Below are 18794 nucleotides of genomic sequence, written 5' to 3'. Positions count from 1 at the left end.
AGGAACTGACAGTCAGATGTTTCCAGCTTCCATCTGACTAGGGAGGTTATTGAACAAATTTAACAAGGAGAGGACTGCTCGCAGAAGGCACACATCACTCAGGATATACATATGCTCTGCCGCATGGAGGCTGCACACAGACACAGGAGTGTCATTTCCACACTGCCCGGGGTTGATAGAAAGCACAGGGTTTTATGAAGAAATTACAAAAAAAAAAAAAAAAAATTAGGAGGAAAACTTAGGGTCTTTCAGAGGTTTCTTTCTCAGGTGCTGTTCTGTTCTGTAGATATCTTTCTGCGCCTCTAGTCCTGGGAATGACAACTAAAATACCTTGTGCCCCTGGGCTTGTGCGGGGTGTTTTTTTTTTTTTTTTCTTAAACCCCAAATGCTTGGGACATGAAATGTTACACATCTTTGGAAAATTTACATAGACCTTACTGGTTGAAGATCCCTAATCTGAAAAATCAGAAATCTCCAATGCCAAACATAAAATGGCATGTTGGCATTTAAAAGTTTTTGGGCTTAAGAGTGTTTCAGATTTAGGACTTGGGGTTTAGAGGTGCTGGTGCTGTATAAGATTAACAAGGCATGTTTTCTCCTGGGAAATTTTAGGTAAAACAGACCAAGAGACTAAACCTCTTACCTTAGGCCATTCAGCTTGGAAGACACAAATGAAGGTTGGTAAATCCTGGCTTTGGGGTCCACACTACTGCCTTCACTTACCCACCTTGTGCTTGGAGCCAGCACATTAGGAAGTGGGAACATTTCACTGTGGGGAGTCCTTCCTGATGTGCCCCTCAGTAGGATTCTCCCTCATATATTTGAGGACTGAGTTTTTAAAGTGTTGGGAACCCTTGCAATGTGATAGACTCTGTGCTATGGTTTTCCTCCTCCTTTACTTCAATTTTTTTTTATTTTTTCAGATAATATTAACAATCATTTTCTTCTTCCCTTTCCTCCCTCCCACACCCCTGAACCTTCTTGTCTTTCAAATTTATGGCCTCTTTCTTTTTAATTTTTATTGTTATGTGTATGTGTATTCCTAATATATGAAGACAACTAGCCCAGTCTGTATAATGATACTTGTATGTAGATTTTCTTCCTTTCAGGCTAATGATTGAATGCTCTATCTACAGGAGGTATCACCATTGCAGAGAGATTGTCCCCACAACGTCTTTGCTAGTCAACTTGGGAGGTAAAGGTTTGGAGATGAAAGTAATCTTAGACATCATTCAATTAAGCACCTCAGGAGAGAGGTGACTGAATCAAGGACTTCTTAGAACTATGCTAAATTGAGTCCAGAATATTCTGAGTTTCCTGCCATTGTTTCTTGTCTTTCTCCATGGATACTTAACGTCTTTTATTGATGTATTTGGTTACTCTTTTCTTGCTGGCTGTCTTGTTGACTTGTTTTACAAATGGGTTATATCTTTAGCTGCATGCAATGGCAGAGAGAATTGTGAATGATACTTTGGATTCATTTTCTTCCAAATTGCTCTCTGCTGCCCTCAACTGGTAGTTAGCCACCAATGCAGACGCGCTATCTGCCTTCATGTTAACCCACAGCATTTTTTTTTTGACTCCAGAGGAGATATGGGAAGATTATTAATCATATTACAGAAGATTTTTTTTTTTGCACAGGACAAATGGAACCCAGGTTTTTTGTGTCCACCTCTTATTCTCCATTTCCTCACTCCGTACACATTTGCTTAAGATACACGAAGAAAAGTATTTGGCTTTTCCCACTCTCAAATATTTGTAACAGAGTATTTGGAAAGACTACTTAATTATCAAATCGAGATGCATTTCAGCTGCTGTAATATCCAGCAGATATTTCTGTAATTACCCATAAGTGAGATTAAGTATTTTATCTCTAATGTTATAAAGAAACAGAGAGTTATATAAGGACCAGGAATAGTGGGTAAGTGTTCTCTTTGTTTTGACAAATTTATATTGTGCATATGCTGTATGTCAGACAGTACTGTAAGTGCTGAGCATACAGCACTGGTAACAGGACACAAGAAACCCATATGCTTTCGCTTTTTCATTTCAGTTTTTATTAAACATTACATGGACACAGCGTGTTACATAATATACCACAAAACCTTCCAGAAGGAGCCGGTGACCGTTAGTACTTTCTCATCCTTCCAGAAAATGTCTCCTTAAACTGTATTCTCCAAGCCCTGGGACACATAGTAAGTATTGAATCCAGAGAAGTATCCATCCTTCCCCATTAAGTCCACCGATACAGAAATAGGGATAGAGAAATAGGCATCCCTGCCCTGTATCTCCACTAGTGAACTTACGGATGTATGTAGTGGCTACTCCAGGAATGAGCAAGCACTCTCCCATGACACCAAACCCAGGGAAAATCTTTAATTAAACCTACACATGATTACATAAAATAAACCCCCACGGGAATGCACACTCTGCAGCCACTATCAGTGTGGCAGTTGTTCAGAAAGATGGGAATTGATCTTCCCCAAGATCCAGCTATACCACTCTTGGGCGTAGACCAAAAGATGCTTCACCCTACCATAGGGTGCTTGTTCAATCATTGCTGCTCCTTTCTTTCCTTCCTTCTTTCTTTCTTTCTTTCTTTCTTTCTTTTTTTTTTTTTTTTTTTTTTTTTTTTTTTTTTTTGGTTTTTCGAGACAGGGTTTCTCTGTGTAGCTTTGCACCTTTCCTGGATCTCGCTCTGTAGCCCAGGCTGGCCTCGAACTCACAAAGATCTGCCTGCCTCTGCCTCCCGAGTGCTGGGATTAAAGGCGTGTGCCACCACCACTGCTCCATTCTTAATAGCCTGAAATTGGAAACAACCTAGATGTTCCCTCAACAGAAAAAAATGGATAAGAAAAATGTGACACATCTAAATAATGGAGTATCACACAACCATTAAAAAATGAAATCATGAAATTTTCAGGTAAATGGATGGAACTAGAAAAATTCATCCTGAATGAGTTAACCCAGACACAGAAAGATAAATATGGTATATATTTGCTTATATGTGAATAATGGCCATTAAGTAAATGATAAGCAAGCTACAGTCCTTAGAACCAGAAAGGTTATGTGTAAGGGGAGGAACTGGAAAAAGACACACGGATCTCTCTGGGAGAGGGACATCGAATAGCTCTTATTGGTGGAGTTATTGGTGTGACAAGACACATCCTAAAACTGGGTAGCACCATTTCAGTGGGTTTGGATCCTGAAGAGTAGAGAAAGAGAGCTGATAAGTAGGCATACTTTCCTTTTTCCTTTGCTCTTGATTATGCATATAATATAACTGTTTCAAATTCTTGCTGTCTCAACTTCCCCAGGATGACCAACTATAACCTGGAATTATGAAGGAAAATAGAATTCTCCTTCCATAAGCTGTTTTTTGTCAGGTTATTTTTTTTATCAAGGCAACAGAGGCACAACTAGGAAGATAATATAGTTGTCTTCCAGTAGACAGACAAGCCATACCTTCTGCACAACATGAGTGTGCATATCAGATCAGCTCTACATATCACACAACTTAGAAATGTGCAAATGAAACACTTTATTATTGATTTTTAATTTATATGTACAGGTGGTTTGCCTACAGGTATGTCTATACACCATGTGTGTACACACCTGGTGCTTGTGGAGGCCGGGAGAGGGTGCCAGAAGTATTGGAACTGGAATCACAGATGATTGTGGGCCACCACATGGGTGATGGGGATCAAACCCATGTCCTGTGGAAGAGCAGTCAGTGTTTTTAATGCACCGAGCCCTCTCTCTAGTCCAAGAAATATATATTCTTGTTGACAAACTATTTGAAATAGCTTTCATTTTGGTTGACTTCAGACTTCAGCTATTTATTTACTTATTCATTTTATAAAAGAAATACTTATTTGGCTTATGACTCTAGAGGCTTAGAATTCATCACAGAGCCAAAGAACACCCGAGAGCTTTCATCTTGATGCACAGTTGGTGGGTAGAGAGAGACCCCTAGGAAGCTTCTCAAACCCAAGCCAGGCTCCAGGGACATACCTCATACAACAAACCACACCTCCCAATCCTTGCCAAACAGTTTCACCAATTGGGGACCAACTATTCTAACATATGAGTCTATGGGGCCCATTCTCATTCAAATGTTCAAAAAAAAAAAAAGCAAGTAAAGAAATAGAATCATCATTGTCAACAAAACAATAGGATGTTTTGCTGGACACAACCTGGTCCAGTCATTTGAAAAGTCCATAGTGCAGGGCCTGGGTAGAGTCCAGTGGAGTTTCTGGCACTGGTACCTCTCAATAGGATTTCTTTCTAGAGTACTGTATTGTCTCTTGCAGCCAGTCAGGGTCTTTTAAAGCTTCAATGAATATGATCTGATTCAAATGTCTTCTGATGACTTGATGTGATTTGGAGCAGTTTTTTTTGTTGTTGTTTTATGGTTTTTTTTTTTTTAATGATAATATCATGCTGAGTTATCTAGTCAATGTAATATGGTCCTCAATGAAATTTTAGATGTTTGTCTGATTCCATTTTAAGATGATTATTTGAGCTTCTATAACTATAACCACCAGATTCTAGTTTTAAGCATCTCACCGCAACTGTATCATATGTTCTCAACTTTGCTTGAATCTCCATTTCCAGTCAGAGTTGAGGGCTTCTGTCTTCTGTGTCTCCTTTCTGCCTTCATCTCCTGCTTCTCACCCAACTCTGCTGCTATTCCAGAGTAGGTGACTAAACTTTTATTCTTCTTTAACCTACCCCTTTTTTCTCTCTGTTTTCAGTTTCTTCACAGTGGTAATCACATGGGTTTGGCAATCTAAGATGTCTTGATCAGAGTCAGCCCTTTTCTATTAGGAGCTGAATCCTATCTTTCATGTAGAAATCTACATGTATATACAAGAAATGTATTTTTATCTGCAGGATGATATTGTTTCAAATAATTTTATTAATAGAATTAACTTTTCAGGTATTTTCTCTTTTAAGTGTGGTTTTGAAATGTTAGTTGCATTTTTATACATGATGCATTCAATGGGTACTTTTTCCTAATTATAACTCACCTTTGAATGCATTGTGTAAATCAAGTAAGATAGGATTCAATGAACAGAATTTGATTTTGATGCTTATTAAGAGTAAACCAATGAATTTGAATTTTGATATCATGCTTGGTACTTGGAATTGGTATATACTTTATTAAAGCTTGGAAATACTTAGCATTTGAATCGTAACTTTCATCACAAACCATGTCTTTTGCCTCTTTTGTTAACCAGGTTCAATCAAAGAAACTGGATGCCATAGTGACTTTTCTCTAGTAGGTGGTTTGGAACTTGATTTTAAGGTGTTTTCAATGTGATTTTAGTATTTACAGTAATAAATAAAATTTATACAAGTTTCAGAGAAAAAAAAGAAATAGAATCATTCAGCTCTTGATCATCTTGTATGGAAATATCAACAAATCTATTAATTCTTATTTCTTTTTAATAAAATTATTTTCCTATTATTTTCATTTCCCCAGATTAATTGGAGGAGTTAAAAAAATCATACTTAATATGAAAAATTTCAAAGGAGTCAATTTATTTGGATCAACTCATCCTTTCCTAATGAGGTGAGTCTATAAAAAGTGTGAACACCCTTTGTCTCAGCCACCAACTCCTGCAAGCATTAACTGGAAGCCTGCTGGCTACCCTGGACAGGGAATCAGTTAGGCAATCTTCATTCTAGCCCTGCTTCTCCAATTTCAGTCGCCCAGACTTATCCCCAGCTCAGTAGCAGACCACCTATTATAGAGAGAGGTTCTGTGCAAATCCTGGTGGTACCACCAGTGAACACTCTCAGCCACTTCCTTCTAGCTCATCCCTATCTTGATATTGTGGGATGACTCATCCCTAATAGGCTTGAGGGCCAGCCAGCCCAAACCAGTAAAAAAAGATACTTTCTGAGAGCCAACCTGGGTTTGCCTAAGGGCCTTAGCAAGAGCAGCTGAGACATGATCTGGAGATGACCTGGACCAATAAGGGGCAGCCATGTCACACCAGCAGATGCATATTCATCAGATCTTCTGAACTTGTTTCGACATTAACTCTGAGTCTGTGTGGTTTGACTCTGTGCCTACTTGGCCCCCTCCCACAAAGGAAACAACAGCACAGGACCCTGCCACATGATATCTTTTATTTTTAAAATTTTTTTATTTATTAAAGATAGATTTTCTTTTTCACATAATATATCCTGATTACAGGTTCCCATTCCTTTATTCCTCACCTCCTCTTCCATATGGATCCACTCCCTTTCTCTCTTTTGTTAAAAAAATAATGAACAGTCTTCTAAGGGACAATAATAAAATAATACAAAATGTAATAAGATAATCAGAATTGAATAAAACAAAGGGAGGAGGAGCCTAAGAAAAAGCACAAGAGAGAACCACTTATTTGCACACTCAAGAATCTCATAAAAACACTAAACTGACAGTCACAATATATATGCAGATCACCTGGCTGAGACCAGTCCAGGCCCTGTGCATGTTGCCTCAGTCTCTGTCAGTTCCTATGTGCATTGCTCTTGTTGATTTAGATGGCCTTGTTTTCTTGATCCCCCATGCCTCCATCTCTTACACTCTTTCTGCCTCCTCTTCCAAAGGTTTCCCAGAGCCCTGAGAGAAGGTAATTGATGGAGACATCCCATTTAGGGCTGAGGGTTCCAAAGTCTCCCACTCTCCTTATGATATCTGGCTGTGGGTCCTGTATTTGTTCCCACCTGCTACAGGAAGATGCTGCTCTGATGATCCCTGAGCAAGACACTGATTGACAAGTACAGCAGAACGTCGTTTGGAGCAATTTTATTGCTACTTGTAAAAAAAATTTTAAGACCAATAATATCTGGTTTTACTCTCGGTATCTGGGCTATCTAATGTAAGGTTCTTGGTCAAGCAAGCAGTGTTAGATATGGGTTCCATTTCATGGAGTGGGCCTTAAATCAAAGCAAATGTTGGTTGGTTGCTCCCACAAGGTTTGTGCCACCATTGCTCTAGCATATCTTGCAGGCCGGACAGTGTAGCTGGGTGGGTTTACCTTTCTTTTTTTAAGCATGCAAGTACCTACCTCCCTGTATCAAAGATGCTAGAACATAGGGGTGAAGACTCTATGTAGGCAGGAGCTCAACATTTCCATGTTCAATGACCTGGGTGGATATTGTCTTCAGCAATGGGGCCTTGCCTTCCGTTTGTGGAGAGCAACCTATTGTCTTGGCAACAGCCTGGGTTGTTTGGGGATTCCCATGGGACTTATTTGGGCAACAACTCCATTAGACATATTCCAATTCCAGTACTGGTAGCTTCATTTGGTGACAAGAGATGGCCAGTTTGGGCTCTGTTGCTTCTATTATTTGGCAAATTCATTTAGAACACTTTCATATATTTTAGGAAGCTTCTACTGTATTAGGTGTCTTGGGATCCCTATTGCTGTGAAGAGACACCATGACCACAGCAACCCTTATAAAGGAAAACATTTAATTGGGGCTGTCTTATGGTTCAGAGGTTCAGTTCATTATAATCATGCTGGGAAGCATGCTGAAAAGTATGGCAGCATGTAGGCAGACAGGGTACTGGAGAGGTAGCTGAGGGTTCTAAATCTGGATCTGCAGGTGGCAGGAAGAGAGAGTGAGCCACTAGGCCTGGCTTGAGCTTCTGAAACCTCAAACCCCCCTTTTTCCAGTTCCACCAAACAAGGCCACAACTTTTCCAACAAGGCCATACCTCCAATGATGCCACTCCTTAGGAGTCTATGAGGGTTATTATTATTATTACTATTATTTTGGTTGGGAGACTTGTAATGACTGCTTTAATTCACGAGGGGTCACAAGTCTGTTTAAATTGCTTATCTGATATTGATTTAAATTTGGTAAGTTGTTGTTGTTGTTGTGTTCTTTTTTACCTCAGCTCCAAAATAAATCACACATGGAGGCTTCTTTTTTTTTTTTTTTGGTTTTTTGAGACAGGGTTTCTCTGTGTAGCTTTGCACCTTTCCTGGAACTCACTCTGTAGCCCAGGCTGGCCTTGAACTCACAGATATCCACCTGCCTCTGCCTCCTGAGTGCTGGGATTAAAGGCGTGTGCCACTACAGCCCGGCCATGGAGGCTTATTCTTAATTATGAATGCCTAGCCTTAGCCTGGCTTTTCTAGCCAGCTTTTCTATACTTTAGATTATCATGTCTACCTTTTCCCTTTGGGCTTTTCCCATTCGTTTACGTCTGTAAATTTTACTCTTACTCCATTGCTGGTTGTGTAGCTGGGTGGCTGACCCCTGAAGTCCTCTTTCTTCTCTGGCTGCTAGGTTTTTTTTCTCCTCCCAGTTTTCTCCTTCTATATATTCTCTCTGCCTGTCCACCCCACCTATCCTCTGCCTTGCTATTGGCCCTTCAGCTCTTTATTAGACCATCAGGTGTTTTAGACAGGCACAGTAACACAGCTTCACAGAGTTAAACAAATGCATTATAAACAAAAATAACACACCTTAAAATAATATTCTACTACAGTAAGTGGTATATATTGAGGAAATTATCCATTTCTTTTAGATTTTTCCAATTTTGTGGAATACAGGTTTTTGAAGTGTGTCTTTATGGTTCTTTGGATTTCCTAGTTGTCTGTTGTCATGGCCTCCCTTTCTTTTCTGATTTTGTTAATTTGTATATTCTCTCTCTACATTTTAGTTAATCTGGATAAGGATTTGTCAACCTTATTAATTTTTATCAAAGAACCAATTCTTGGTTTTGTTGATTCTTTGTATTTCTTTTCTATTTATACGATTTCAGCTTATTTCTTGCTGTTTACTACTTTTCAGCATAATTTCTCCTTCTTTTTTTCCTCCTCTTCCTCCTCCTTCCTCCTTCTCCCCCTCCTCTTCCTCCTTCTTATTTTTCTTTTTTTCCTGAAGCTTTCAGGTATGCCCTTAAGTTGAGATCTCTTCAATTTTTTCTTTCCTGTAGGCGCTTAGTGCTATGAATCTCCTTCATCGTGTACCATAAGTTTGGGAATGTGTGTTCATTTTTATTCAATTCTGGAAAATCTTTTTCATTCAGTAGTGAATTTTTCAGTTTCCATGAGTTTGTAAACTTTCTGTTGTTTCTGTTATTGTTGGTATCCAGCTTTAATCCATGATGGTCAAATAGGATACAGATTGTTATTTGGGTTTTCTTATATCTGTTGAGAATTGTGTCTGAGTTCATGATCAGTTTTGGAGAAAGTTTCATGAGGTGCTGTGAAGAATATATATTCTTTTGCATTTGAATGTTCTGTAAAATGTTCTGTTAGGGACATGTGGTTTATAATATCTGTTAATTCTAACATTTGTTTAGGTTTTGTCTGGGTAACCTGTCCATTGGTGAGAGTAAGTAATTGTATATCCTTTTATCAATGTGTAAGAGGGTCATGTGATTTAAACTGTAGTTGTGTGTCTTTTATGAACTTGGCTACCTTTGTGTTTGGTGCATAAATGTAAGAATTCCAATGTCCTCTTGGTGGAATTTTCCTTTGATGAAATTATAATGTTTTCCCTGTCTCTTCTGATTAGTTTTGGTTTGAAGTCTGCTTTGTTGGACATTAAAGTGGTTATGCCAGCTTCTTCTGAGATTCATTTGCTACAGGTGATATCTGTCCTTGATGGTAAGGTGTGTTTCTTGGATGCAGAAGAAAAATGAATCCTATTTTCTTATCTGTTTTCCTAATCTATGTCTTTTTATTGATGTTGAGTGTTATTGAGCAGTGTTTGTTGATTCCTTTTATTTGTTGTTGTGGTGTGTGTGTGTGTGTGTGTGTGTGTGTGTGTGTGTGTATGTGTGGTTCCCCCCTTTTGAATTGTTGTATAGGAATATTTATTTCTTGTTTTTTCTTGGGTGTGGTTAACCTTCTCAGGTTAATTTTTTTCCAGTTCTTTCTGTGGGACTGAATTTGTAGATTGATGCTGTTTAATTCCCCCCCCTCAACGTCTTTCTTTCTCCATCTATTGTGACTGACAGCTTTTCTGCGTATAGTAGTCTGAGTTGTCTGCTGCTCATCTCTCCAGGCCCTTCTGGCTTTAGGGTCTCCATAATTCGAATTCAGGTGTAATTCGAACAGATCTACCTTTACATGTTACTTGGCCTTTTCCCTTTTGCAGCTTTTAAATGTTCTTTCTTTGATCTGTATGTTTAGTGTTTTGATTATTATGTGTCACAGGGAATTTTTTTCTAGTCCAATCTGTTTGGTGTTCTATAAGCTCCTTGTACCTTTATAGGCATGTACTTCTTTAGGTTAGAAACATTTTCTTCTATGATTTTGTTGAAAATATTTTCTATGCCAAGCATGGTGGCCTGATCAGAAAAGGATTATAGATGCACGAAGGACAGTTTCAGATGGAATAAACCTCTAAATGGTTTATAATATATATAAAAGATACATAGGCTTCAGAGATAAAAGAGAAAGGATACAGTCATAAAAATAAAATAAAATCTTAAAAACAAAAAATTATATATATATAAAACAAGCCATGTAAATATCCAACACAGAGAATCTGGGTTATATTGTCTTTGGGATTTTTAACTACAGAAGACATTTGATTCTAAAGGCTGCTAAGTTATATATAAATTTAAAGATATCTTGACTTCAAAACTTGAATCTGAGTTTATGTTGCTTTGGAAAGGAGGCTCTGCTTTTGTTTCCATAGGAAGTAAGAGGCTATGGATTTGTTCTAGGTTAAGATGGCTCAAGTTTGATCAAGTGAGATCTCCTGAACCTTAACAGATGGTACCTATCAACAATGATTATAGCCAGTCTTCCCAGGACTTGACTATTATCTTGAGTTTTCTCAGGATCACCATAAGATTGCTAGAGTCCCCAATCAGCAGGAAGTAGCCTGGAACACTATGCCTACATTCTCAAAAAATAGATTATGGATATTTGTCTTTGTTTAGGTTGTTGGTTACAAATTGTTATTGGTCATAGTCAATATCTTTCTAAAAGAAGAAAGGGGGATATGATATAGAGATGTAGGATATAGATATGATAGGATGAAAGGGTAGATTATTGAATCTACTTTTAAAAAGCAACAACTTGTTTGAAATATTTTACATTGCTATGGATTTTAGTTTATTGATACAGATTTAAAGTTAATTTTGTTATATGGTATGTATATTTTTACTTGTTTAAGGTATTGTGTTTATGTAATTCATTTAAATTATAATGTATCATTAAGAAATACAGATGAATAGTTAATCATCTATGATAATCAAACTTACAGTCATGTTAGTTAAGTTAGTTAAAGTAGATAATCTTCAAACACTTCAAAGGCTTACAGAATATATCATTTAAAATGTTTTAAAAACCTAGACTTTCTGGACAGTGAGACACGTCTGCTCCTGGCAGTACTGATTTACTTCAAAGAGGAATATGGGCATCAAAGACACTGTGTGGAGTTTATCTCTTCTTGGAAAAACTGGCCATTTGGGCAAGAAACTGCTCAGGCCTGGATTGCTTGATAATATGTTGTAAAAACTGTACATACAGGACCCATAGGAAAATGACCACTAAATTTTGCCAAAACAAAGTGAAATGGTCCTTCAGTTTCTTGCTTTGCAGAGAAGACTACTGGACATTCTACAAGACACAGGGAGAGTCTCTAGGCCAATAGGCTGAGGATGGATGCCTTGAAATTACAGAGGAACTTTGGGTGACTGTCCAGGCAGCCAGATGGCTCTGTCATTCTAGATTGTTGGAAGTTGCTTACAATGCACTTCCTGTTTGCCTAGGTAATATAATATCCTTCTGGGATCTTTGATGGAGTTGAAGACTAGATAGTTATAATTATAGCTTTCTGTAGTCATGATAAAAGATAAATTAGATATAACGTTTAGACACACAAAATAGGATAGATGGTAGAATATTTTCTAATTTTTCCAAATATAAATAAACTAGATATTGTAACTGTAATTCTTGCTTAATAACTGCTTTCTTTTATGTAATTTTACTATATTAAAATTAAAACCTTCCTTTTTGATTAGACAGAAAAGGGGAAGTCTGTGGGATGTCTTTCTGTATGCTGTGAATATATGCTGTTTCCTTTGGTTAGTGCATAAAGCTGTTTTGGCCAATGGCAAGAAAGCTTACAACCAGGAGGGAAATCCAAGTGGAGAGACAGATAGAAGAAGGGCAGAGTCTGGAGAGATGCCAGCCACTGTGAAAGGAGGAGCAAGATGCCATCAGACTGGTAATGCCACAGCAATGTGGTAACTTATAGATTAATAGGAATTGGCTAAATTATAAGAGTTAGCAAGCAAGAACCCTGCCATGGGCCATACAATTGGTAATTAATATAAGCCTCTGAATGATTATTTTATAAGCAATTACAGGACCATGGGGCCGGGTGGGGCTGGAGAAAGTTCTGACTACACTTGTGTGAGATTATTTTCTGTATTTTCATTGATGTAGTTAACCTCCTTAGGTTGGAGTTTTCCTTTTGGTACCTTATGTAGGGCTGGATTTGTGGACAGATATTGTTTAAATTTGACTTTATCATGGAATATCTTGTTTTGTATATCTATGTTGATTGAAAATTTTGCTGAATATAGTAGTCTGGGCTGGGTTCTGAGGTCTCTTAGAGTCTACAGGACATTTCTCTGGGCCCTTCTGCCTCTTAGAATCTCCATTGAGAAGTAGGATGTAATTATAATAAGTCTGCCTTTATATGTTATGGATCTTTTCTCCTTGCAACTTTTAATAGTCTTTCTTTGTTCCGTGTGTTTAGTGTTTTGATTTTTATGTGGTAAGGAGATTTTCTTTGCTGGTCCATTCTATTTGATGTTCTGTATGTTTCTTGTATTTATACAGTCATCTCTTTCTTTAGGTTAGGAAAATTTTTTTTTGTCTATGATTTTGTTGAAAATGTTTTCTGGGCCTTTGAGCTTAGATTGTTCTTCTATTCCTATTATTGCTAGGTTTGAACTGTTCTTGGATATTTTGTGTCAGGAATTGTTCAGATTTAACTTTTTTTCTGACAGATGTATCTATTTCTTCCACCATATTGTCAATTCTTGAGTTTTTTCTCCTATCACTTGTATTCTGTTGGTGATGCTTGTGCCTCTAGTTCCTGTTCATTTACCCAGATTTTCCACTTCCAGAACTTCCTCCATTTGTGTTTTCATTGTTGCTTCTATTTCCATTTGCAAGCTTTGAATATTATTATTCATTTCTTTCAACTGTTGCTGGAGAGCTTCTCTCCAGGTTCCACCAAGCCCCGCAGTCCCACAATCCAAGTATAAAATAATCACTCAGACACTTATATTACTTATAAACTGTATGGCCGTGGCAGGCTTCTTGATAACTGTTCTTATATCTTAAATTAACCCATTTCTATAAATCTATACCTTGCCACGTGGCTTACTGGCATCTTTACATGTTGCTTATCCTGGCAGTGGCTGCAGTGTCTCCCCCTTTCTTCCTGTTTCCCCAATTCTCCTCTCTTCTTGTCCCGCCTATACTTCCTGTCTAGTCACTGGCCATCAGTGTTTTATTTATATAGAGCGATTTCTCAGGTACCATTATGTTTTTTCTCAGGTCTTTGATGGGATTGAAGACTAACAGTTATAGTTACAACTTAGTATATATAATATCTTAGATAGAACATATTAAGTATTAGATTCAGGTTCTTTAGGATAGGACACCTTTTGGAATGATCTTTATAACATGCCATTTACCTATGCTCTATACTTCTCTGGATTTTAGTATGTGTTTCTTGCTTGATATTGTTTGCATTGGTTGTAGTTCCATTTTATCTAGATCATTATTTCTCATTATTCCTGGACAATATTTGATAACCATTCCTTTGTATATAGTCTTGTATTAGTTTAGAACCTTCTTATTTACACAAAAAGGGGGAGATGTAGTGGGTAGCCATTCCAGCTTGGATCTGGAAGTTCCAACCCCCATTGAGACTCTGACAACTGTCATGCCTACGAGGCGGGGCCAGGGGAGGTGCCTGGAGATTCCGAGAGATGGATGGGCGAGCGCTCTCTTTGTGCCGGGATCCTGAACGGTGGAGGTGGACTAAGCAGAGCTCCAGAGAACACCGCTGGATTGCGATACACCTTCCCCAGACCCTGAGACCTACCTATCCCTTAATTTGTGAGTTACGCCATTAAATAAATATCCTTTTAACTATGTGGAGTGGCCATAATAATTTCACCAATATTCAACAGTTTGTTTCATCAGGGCTTTCTTAAGGGCTTTATTCACTTCCTCTTTAAGGACTTTTATCATCTTCATAAAGCTAGTTTTACGGCCATTTTCTTGTACTTCAACTGTGCTAGACGATCTAGGGCTTGCTGTAGTGGCATAGTTAGGCTTTGGTGGTGACATATTGTTTATTGCGTTTTCATGCTGGCCTCTAGGCATCTGGGTTTGGGGGTAATTATAAGTCTGGTTGCTGATTTCTGAGTTTGTCTTTGTTGAAGGGGGGTTTTGTTCCTTGGTTTCTGTTTCCTCTCTGGTCTTCTGGCTTGTGTGGTCTGTGGTTGAGCAGGAGTTCCCTGCCCAAGCTGGGGGCTGCTCTTCTGTGTTCTGGCCCCCAGCTCTTTCAGAGGCACTCTACATGACCAGAGGCTACACAGGCCACTGAGACTCCGGGTATGCTGCCCACCTGCAGCCCTTTCCCCAACCCTCACTCTTGGTTTACTCCAACCTATCCCTAATCTCACCACCTCTCCTCAGCAACTTGAAAATACATTTTGGTAACAGGGAACCAAAAAGGAATAAAGAATAAAAAAGAAGGATTCAGGTATTAAGTGCTACTTCATCAGGGACTATCTATTTCTGGATCTCTCCATGAAATCCATGAAAATAATTTCAGTAATTGCTATTTTATGAGTAAATGTCTCAACATATTATTTCAAAATGACACAAATTAAAAGGGAATCAAATCATCCTTTGAAAGTAGGCAATGAAAACAAGTAAAAAGTAGTATTTGTAAATTTTGATTTCATATTCTTCTATGTCAAATTTTCAGTAGGAATAAAGAACTGGTAAATCTACGAGAGTTGGTTTTTAAAATTATGATTAAATTTTTCTACGGTGAAATGTATAGATCTCAGTTGTGACAGTTCCACATCTAGCCCTTGGTTTACTTATATTGTTGTGTCAGGGATGCTAAATAACACAGACTGTGATCAATCTATAAATCTTACTCTCAGATCTGCATGCACATACATACACGTTCACACACATGCGTGTACACACTCACGTTTACAGACATTCACACACACATATAACTCAATCATCAAATTGGAAAGTATATTGGCTACTAGTTTGAAATCTATATGTTGCATACAAATGTAAAATACTGATATCTGAAAGAAAACAGAACACAGTGATGAGGACATATTGGAAAATCAGAGTCTAGGTGGCAGAGCACTGAGGGTGTGTGTGTGTGTGGGGTCTGTAGGCTTATAGCCTAACTAGAGTTCTGGTGGTCTGTGTGGCCTATGGTTGAACAGGGTGCTTCCACCGGAGTTAGGGGCTAAAAGAAGTCTTTCATACTGTCATAGTTTGAAAGAAAATGACCCCTAGAGGGAGTGGCACTATTGTAAGCTGTGGCTTTATTGGAGGAAGTGTGTCACTATGGAGGCAAGCTTTGAGGTCTTATATATGCTCAAGCCATGCCAAGTGTTACAGTTCACTTCCTGTTGTCTTTGGACCAAAATGTAAGGACTCTCAGCTCCAGAACCATGTCTGCCTACATGCTGCCTTGCTTCCCACCATGTTGATAATGGACTAAACCTCTGAACTGTAAGTAAGCCACGCCAATTAAATGTTTTTCTTTATAAGAGTTGCCATGCTCATGGGGTCTTTTCATAGCAATATAAAAACCCTAATTAATACACATACCATACTTCTACTCTGCATATATATATATATATATATATATATATATATATATATTCAGATTTAAATACATTTATAACCACCTACTATTGTATTATGGTTAATCAGTAAAGTAACGTGCTATACAAGTTTACAGCCCAAGAGCAATAAGTAAATACTGTATAGCTTAGGTGCATAATAGGCCATAACATCTAGATTCATGTAAGTATACCAACCATATGATGAAATAGCTTCATGATGCATCTCAGAATACAACCTCATTATTAAGTCATGATTCACGTCTGTATGTTTTTTTTTTTGAAGGATTCTAAGATATATAATTATGAGTAAGTAAAACAAATCCACAAAGCTATACACTCTTGCTAGGTTTTAAAATAAATTCGTTTTCTTTTTTCTATCAAGTTATTCAAATGAATCATTTTAAGCCTATTGACATTGCTGTTCCTCTTCCAAATTCAGCTTAGAGAGAGTCTTTTATTACTGTTGGTGCTTGTGTCGTCCCTTTCTTGATACTGGCAGGAGGCTGCTGGAGATTTCACCTGAGGGTTCTCTAATTTCTCTGTTCACTCTTCTCAGTTCCTTCTTCAGATAGGTAAATTTGACCGACTAGAAGTTGCCTGGTTCTGATACAACTCATCACAGACTTAACTGATTTATAAGTCGCTCCCGATCTAGACCTAACAGTGTATGTCTGTTTCTGTACCTAAAAAGGCCTAGAGACCAGCATATAGTGTGGAAACTTCTGGAGCATCAGAAGGCCACAACATCATACTTCATTTTATTACTTAAAAGTTACTTGATGCTGAGCTTCACTTTTTTAACATCTTTGTGTGTACCTTCTAGCTAAAATTCAGGTTCAATTGGATATAGTGCTGGGTACTTGTGATTCCATTTACTTTGGAGACAGAGGTAGAAGGATCATTTGGAGCACAAGACTTGGCAGCCAGTCTGAGGACGATAACGAGTACCCAGCTTAAAACCATGAAGTATGAAGCATCTTCCAGTCAAAATCAAATTTATTCCCAGGAGCAAATGAAATGTAAGTGATGGAAGTGTATAAATAGAAAATGTAAGATTCTAATTTTGTTTATGAATTTGGTTTTTGTTGGGATTCACACAAATCTTTGAAAAGATTAGAACATTAACTGTCATTGGCTTTTTACCTTGATTTTAATTTCTCATATATTCTTCAAGTATACTGCCTTGTGTGATTATATTATTCCTTAAGTATTCAAGATGAAATTTACCAGGCAATCTTATTTACTCAAAAGGCTGTATCTAGTAGATAAAGTGTTTAAAACTTTTCCATAAATTTCAGTGAAAATGTGTAGGTTTTAAAAATGGTTTTATTAGACTCTTTGATAAACTCAGAAGGCACAGTTGTAATACAGTTGCTATGTGTTTGCTTCACAGAATTTTCATCATGTCATTAGTTACCATTAGATAGATTAGTCAGAAGTTTCATATCTATATGGAGACTTACTTGTGGTTGTCATTTTAGTAATTACTTTTAAAATGTTTACATCCAATTTAGTGTGCTGAAATTTAGCATTATGTTTCCTGTTACTTTGCAAACCAACATAGATAATATCAAATCAGCAACACCCTGTACATTTTAAGCATTTTAGATGTGTTGTATGGCTAATCCTGTTTGTCAGCTCAACTACATCTGAAATCAATTAAAACTCAAGAAGCTGCTTTAGTCCATATTTGTGTCACACTCATCACCATGCATGTTTTATTTATTTAGCATTGATATATGTAAAATATAAATTGACATTAAAAGTGTTATGCATACGCAAAAAAAACACAAAACTCAAGAAGCTGAGCATGCCTGTTATCTGTGAAGGATTTTCTTGCTTGCATCATTTGAGGTAGGAAGATGCACCCTAAATCTGGGCCACACCATCTGGTGACAGCCCACATAAAGGACATTGAAGAAGGAAGCTTTTGCTTTTTGCCTGCTTGCCCTCACTCTCATGGGCAAATTCACCTGTCACGTTGAGGCATTCCTTCCCCCGTTTTAGAACTACTTCTTCAGCATTAAAATGTAGACTAAAGACAAGCAGCTCTCCAGAAATTTCCTGTGATTCCAGCACCAGAATGGGACTGCTGAGACATATACCAAATTGTTGAAATGCCTAGACTACTTTAATTAAGACCCGTGTGTGCGTGTGTGTGTGTGTGTGTGTGTGTGCGCGCGCGCGCGCGCGTGTGTTCACTCTATAGAGCACTGACGAATAAAGGTGTCATTATTATTATTTTTTTACTATTTCAATTAATTAACTTTGTCCTTTAACATTTACTGATCAGAACTTGACTCAAGGTGGTGGTAGCCAATGACACTCGCAGGGCTGTAGGCAGCTCTGAGAAGCCTGAGAGACTCACACAGGCTTCACGGGAGGCACAGCAGCAGAGGCTGAGTCTGCAGAGCATACGATATCTCTGGAACAACTTTAAAAAAGGGAGGACTTGTGGGAAGATGCTTTTACAAAGCAGTTTTGTGGAATTGGAAAGAAGAAGATTGGCAGAATGAGCGAGGCAGGACACACGGTGGAGAGGGGCTAGAGATGCAGTGGTGGTAACAGGTATGGGAGTGCAGCCACAGGGGACAGAGGAGCATGTTGTTGCCTAGAAGGGTTGGGTCATGTTGATGCCTAAGGGATGTAAGCTGGGCACAGAGGTGTGTAGTGGCCTGGAGCTCACACTGCCCAGCAGCATGATTACCCCAACTTTGGGCAACAACAAGATACCAGAAGTGAAGAATGGTTCATTTTCTGCATTAAGCCTTCTTGAAAGACCTCCATGCTGCCATGTTAGTATCTGTCATCCTTACTGGCACCATAGGCCATGTCGATGTCTGTAGTCTGTGCTACTAATGGAATCCATGTTGATGTCGATGACATGCTGCTCAAAGACATG

The 18794-nt window shown here is 38.2% G+C and overlaps 1 long non-coding RNA gene across 1 annotated transcript; it reads left to right on the top strand.

Moving 5' to 3' along the window:
• Positions 1-969: 969 nt before the first annotated feature.
• LOC114704463 lies at positions 970-17114 on the top strand. Its single transcript, XR_003736262.1, has 3 exons — positions 970-2195; positions 5489-5578; positions 16716-17114. It is a non-coding gene; the product is annotated as an uncharacterized LOC114704463 (long non-coding RNA).
• Positions 17115-18794: the final 1680 nt, after the last annotated feature.

The sequence above is a fragment of the Peromyscus leucopus genome, chromosome 14 (assembly GCF_004664715.2).
Source record: "Peromyscus leucopus breed LL Stock chromosome 14, UCI_PerLeu_2.1, whole genome shotgun sequence".
In the NCBI taxonomy this organism is placed as follows: domain Eukaryota; kingdom Metazoa; phylum Chordata; class Mammalia; order Rodentia; family Cricetidae; genus Peromyscus; species Peromyscus leucopus.
Note: the sequence above shows the minus strand (reverse complement) of the source record. Positions and strands in the feature narration are given on the sequence as shown.